Below are 6,491 nucleotides of genomic sequence, written 5' to 3' on the forward strand. Positions count from 1 at the left end.
AAGATGATGTGGGTGGGCATTAAAACAGCCAATTGAGAGGAATATATTTTTAGTTTACAGTTTCATAGTATTGCAAAAGAGCTTTAACAAAAACAAATATTATTTAGCTCTCTCCACCGATCCAAAATATGTGAACTAGGAACAACTTTCTTGTTTTTTTCCCCAGACTGTATGGATTTTTTGAAGTACTGCACAGAAAAGAAAGGCAAGCCAAGCCTAAAACTTCTGGAAGTGTCCCATTTTTAGCCCCTCGAGTTGCAGATGAAAGTACAATGCAATGCACATTTTGGCAGATACTCTTATGTAGAACCGGGGTCTCGCCCTTGCACTAGCTCCAGCCCTGAGCCTGAAAACAGATGTTCAGTTTCACATTCAGGGCTAATCTCCCTCCCCTCACTCATCAGTTACAGCACACATGCAGTAGAGCTTGGGAGTGGGTCAAAGTCCAGAAAAGCGATACAGCAGTTTGAGAAGCTAAGCTTTACCCTCTGAAACTGATCATGTCCCTCAGCTCCTTCCACAAACAAGGCAGTACTCAAAAGTCCCAAAACAAATGCAACTCTATTTGAACTCTTGCAACAGGCAAACAATCAAACCAAAGTATTCCTTGTTATTATTGCCAAAGGAGAACTCCCTTTTCCACTTCTTTCCCAAATTATATTTACAGGATACTTAATGTTATATTTACAGCTTCTTCTGTCCATACCTATCCTGAAAAGGAATATTATTCTCAATGGCTGTACTCCTCTTCTTGGTTTACTTTTGCAGGCTCAGACCAGGGCTGTGCCTAGGGTCTCCGGCACCCCCTGCAGTTGGCCCAGCCCCGCCCCCTCCCCCCCCGAAAACGATCGCTACATTACCCGCCCTCTTCTCCCCAGATCCTTTTCCTTTTTTTTTTGTTTAAATTTACCTCTGCCGGCGGCAGCATAGCATTAGTGAGAAGGAGGCGGCGCTCCCCCGCCCCAACATGTCAGTCTTCCCTTCGCTCAGTGGCCCGCCTTCTTCTGACATCATTTCTGATGTCAGAAGAAGGCGGAACTGAGCAAAGGGAAGACTGACACGTCGGGGCAGGGGAGCGCCGCCTCCTCACTAATGCTACGCTGCTGCTGGACAGAGGTAAATTTAAACAAAAAAAAAAAGGAAAAGGATCTGGGGAGAAGAGGGCGAGGTAAGCATGGTGCGGCAGAGCGCCCCCCAGAGGATGGCGCCCTCCTGCCATGCTTACCTCGCTTACCGTGTTGGCATGGCCCTGGCTCAGACCACCCTCAACCTGACCCTCATCTAGCGATGACCTCACCTTTGGTCCACCCTGGTTCTAGGATGAGCTCTCCCTAGTTCGGGTCCCTTGTTCCCAGGATGGGCACTCTTCTACCCACCTGTAGCACACTATCTCCCGGTAGCCATTTATTGGACCTGCAACCTGCCTCTCACAGCCAGTGGATCTCTCCAATTTTTAGGACTCCCTTCTCTCTCCTCCTGGTCAATGGCAGGTGATGTACAGGCAACTCCAGACCTGCAGGCAAAGACCCCCCCCCCCCCCCTCTAAAGGGCATAATTTTAGCTTTATCTCCTTCCAAACTCCTCCCCACCCCCATCACTCTTCAGAGTCAAGACACTATGCCTCTGCATTTTATTTCAAAACTACTTCCCATGGACTGGGCTTCCTCTCTCCCAGGGACACCCTACCACTCCAGCCATCTGACAGGAACCTCTCTCCCCACAGGAGAAAAATCCATCACTTTAGTAATACCCATTCCATGGGGTATTACATATGCAATATGATCTGGATGCACTAGTTTGTATCATAGACTTCAGTCTGGGATTTAATCAGAGGTCTAAAAAAGTTTTGGGGTTGTTTTTTTTTTTTTTAGAAAATGTAGTCTGGCCACACATGCTGGTAAATCTCCTAGGCGCTGGACCATGGTACCACCCAAAATCTCGAGGGAACAGGAGGCACACAACAGGCTCTCCCAACTCCCACCCAATACCCCCCCTGCCATGGCCACCACTGCTGCTGTTTCAGAGAAAACGATTGTGGGGCCGCACTGCTCCTGCTCACGGCTTCCTTTATTTCCTATTCTAGGTTAGAAGGCATATACTGCCTGTATTATATGTAAATCTTTTTCATACGTATTCATTGTGGATATCCTGCAAACCTGACTGGCAAGGAGTATTCCAGACCCAGACTTATAAATTATCTAGAGCAGTGTTTTACTATGTTAAAAGCAGCATTCACACCACCAACCCCTGCGGAACCCCACTATCTACCCCTTTTCCATAGAGAATACAGACCATTTAACCCTACTCTATCTTTTGAGCAGTTATTAATGCACAATAGAACACCATCTCCTAGTCCCTGACTTTCTAATTGTCTCAGAAGTCTTTCATGAGGTATTTTGTCCAAGACCTTTTGAAAATCCAGATGCACTATCAACTGGCTCACCTTTATCCACATTTATGTACCCATTCATCCCCCAACCCCCCCCCCCCCCCCCCAATCCCTATCTTCACAATATCCCTAAATTGTCACCCCCACACCTATCATTTCCTAGATAGCCTGCCTAGGACATTCAATATTTGACTTTGAGCCCTTTGTTACAGTGACTTGATATAATATTCACAAACACTCAGCAAGTGTCTCCAACACTAAGGCCCCTCACTCCTTGGAATTCCTTCAAACGCAGCACATGAAACCTATTTTAACATTACCAATAAGAAGGTGGAGTTGCCTGTGTCCGTGGCCTAAGGATACACTAGCTTCATTCTGTGCTGCCACTCCACAAAGCTAGGAGGGGCATGTCCACCCAATGTAGTAAAATAACACTGAACACTAAGAAGATTGCTAGGTGTGAAAATTTAATACCCATGGACTTTACCCCAGAATCCCTTAAGGTTCAGTCCCAGCCTAACATGAGCAAGGAGTAATCCCAGAAAATGGGGCCAACAATGGACTCCAAAGCATGCAAGGTGCCTCTCCAGAGAGCCACCAAAGTAAGACATTCTAGAAAGCTATGAAGCCAAGTTCCTTTACCTATCCTGCCAGATCCCCAACTTCTTCCCCCTCTCCTTAGTGATAGAAGACCTGTATAATAACTTAAATTGAATTTCTAGAAGGTCACAGTCTAGCTTTCTGAACCAACAGTCTGTCCTTTCCCCCAACACCCCCAAACACCACAACACTGATAATTTTGTCCTAGAATACCATTTTAAAAATGGACAATAGATCCCCAATAAAATCGTATTTGGGAGCATCGCCACAGTACATGTCTCAAGTTCCCTTTAGTCAGGATACATTTGGGACACTGGGGAGAATACACAGCCTGCTGTATACACTCTAGCTGGGAAAAAAGATGCCCTATGTAACACTCGATACCAGCATTTCCAATATTCTGCACTGTGCATCATATGTGGGATTTGTTTAATGATGCTGAGAAATGCAATATCTCCCACCTCATAATTCAATTCCCCTTCCCATTTATTTTTTAAAGCAATATATATTCTTAGGAGGCCTATCACAGACAAGGCTCTGTAAAAGGAGGACACTGACAATGGATCAGGACCCTGACCACTCAGACCCCCCATAATCTAATCATGAACTTTGCTATAAGCACATTAGGATCTACTGAGTGGATATAATGTTTTAATTGGTAGTAACCTGAATTTCCCAGTCTGTCTTAACATTACTGGCAATTGCAGCCATTCCCCCCTCCCACATACAGTGCTCCAAAGGAAATAACATTATCAAGCCCCAGCTAAAAATCTGCATTAACCTCCAGCAAAAACAATTAAGGATTTATAAGGATCCTGATTCCAGAGTCTAAATATTTGTTTTAAATGTGCTATTAGCTTAATGGAGAATCCTTAAGCCTTAGTGCTATTTAAAAGGATAAACGACCAGTCCCCATTTACCTATTTCACGCCACCATTCAGTTGTATAGGCCTCAGTCATGTCATCTTTCAGCCACCTCGTCAAGCAGAGGAACCCTAACCTGTTTTGACTTTTATATAAACTTTTTTTTTTTATTTAATTACATTTATATCCCACATTATCTCAAAACAAGTGCACGTTCAATGCGGTTTACATTAAAACAGATGTAAAACTGACATTCAGTTCTGGTTACATAGAACAAATAGATACAAATTCAACTTACAAATTAAGAAGTTGGAGTTGACAAAAAAACAGTTGTAGTGTTCAATATGAGATAGGAATAGAGTCATAGTTATTGTCTTTACTACTTTAGTTAGAGGATTAACCATTTCTGTCATTAGTGATCAGTCTTATTAGGTTTAATAGTTTGCAAAATATAAAATGGTCTTCAGTGTGATGTAGTTGTTTGGGCAATGAATTCTATCTGGTAGTACACGGGTAGGAAAATCCAGCAGTGTCAGTAGTTTTATATTTAATTTTATTGCATTGAGGAAAGTGTAGTATAAGAAAGTCATTGGAGGATTCCTTAGCATTACATAGTAATAGCTCTATAAGGTTCTGTATATAGGATGGAGATGAGCCATAAATTATTTTGTGGGCAACTACACACTTTGAATGTAATGCATGCATTTATAGGGATCCAGTGTAATTTAAGTAGAAGCGGGGTCACTTCGGAGTAGCGGGGAGCTGTAAGTACAAGGCCAGCTGCTATATTCTGGGCAGTTTGTAGTTTTTCTGATTAATGAAGTCTTAAGTCCTGCATAAACAGTGTTGCAGTACTCCAATTTGGATAATACTAAGGATTGGGTTAGGGATCTAAATAGTGTAATCTTTTTAATTTCCATAACGATTTGAATATGTTACTAAAATTGGGTATTTCTGGTTCAAAAAAGATGTTGATCAATTGTTATTCCCAGGATTTTAAAATTATACTCGTGTGGATAGGTTATATTGTCAATGGTAAAGGTTCTGGAAGTTATTGGGTGGTAATGATTTGCTAATATTAAGAATGTAGTTCTCTGTTAAGTTTCAGTTTGAAATTGTTTGCCCATTATTCCTTTAGGTCTAGACCAGATTTTATTTGGGATAAGATTTCATTGATATCATTAACAAAAGGAATATATCGGTGTACATGAAAGATTTAAGACCATTTGATTCAAGTATGTAACCTAATGGCAACGGCATTATATTAAACAAGATGGGAGAAAGGGGAATGCCATGTGGTACCACATTTTGGGGACCACAGAACAGAGAAGAGGTCTAACTTTTATATGGTAGAATCTTGCAGACGAGAAAGCCCTTAAATCATTGAAGTACATTGTTGCCTATACCAAAATAGTCTAGTAGGTTCACTAGAATGTCATGGTCAACTATATAAAACACACTGGACATACTGAACTGTAAGATGATAATCTCTCTGTCTTTACTCAGTTCTATGTTGACGTTTGCAATAAGTGTTGTAAAGACTGTTTCAGTACTGTAAGAGGGTCTAAAACCTGACTGGCAGTATCAAGATAGTCCATAAGTTGTTGAGCGACCAGACCTTCTATCACTTTAACCAGTATTTGGATTGAAGCTAAAGGCCTATAATTTGAAGCCTCATTCATGCTGGATTGTGGATTTTTAGGAATAGGGGTTAAGATTATTTTTCCATTTTCTGAAGGAAAAGTTCCTTGAAATAACAAATGTTATACTTGATTGTAGGCATTATATGAATAACTCTAGAGCTGACTTTAAGAGGTAGCTAGGACATGAATCAAGTAAACATTGAGAAGACACATTTAAGTAAGTAGTGTTTGACCGAGTCCATTGTTGGTTGAGAAAAGGAAATCCATATTCTGTCTGCTGAAAGACAGTTAGATGATGTGTCAAGGGTTATTGGGTATATAGGAGCCGTTCCATCCCTTTTTCTTTTTGGTTGTCCTTCTCTATATCTTTTCTAGTCCTGCTATATCTTCTAGATATAGCGACCAGAGCACACACAGTACTCAGCCATTATGCTACAGAGCCATTATGATATTCAGTGTTCCTTTCTGAATAAAAGAATTCAGCCATGCATTTTGATAGTCCATATGCATTCAGGCATAGCCAATCGGCTTCAGGTGGGTCTGGCACTTCATAAAACCTCCTATTGGAGCTAGCTGTGCAAGCATCTTCACCACTGCCTACAGGTTGCATATGGGGAAATGTAGTGGTGAGGGAACATTAAACATAAGATTGTAACTGATTCTTACTGCCCAGCTTCAGACTTAAAACAAACAAACAAACAAACAAGTCATTGGTCTAATAACAGTTGCTGGAAGGAAAAAGGAGATCTCACCACCTGGAGATGTCAAACATTTAAATATAAAGCTGGGTGCTGGAAAGCCCTACCCCTCCTGCTGAGATCATCAGACAACATAAGGCAGGCACTGGCTTCCCTACACAGCAGCTCCTCAAGGCAGCAAGGGCACCCTGTATAATTACACTGCCTTTACTCCACTGCAGTATGATATACAGGGATCCCTGCAGAAAGCAACAAGACTGCAGGCAGCTACAGCAGCTGTTCATGACTGCATCAGAC

The sequence above is a fragment of the Microcaecilia unicolor genome, chromosome 12 (assembly GCF_901765095.1).
Source record: "Microcaecilia unicolor chromosome 12, aMicUni1.1, whole genome shotgun sequence".
Lineage (NCBI taxonomy): Eukaryota > Metazoa > Chordata > Amphibia > Gymnophiona > Siphonopidae > Microcaecilia > Microcaecilia unicolor.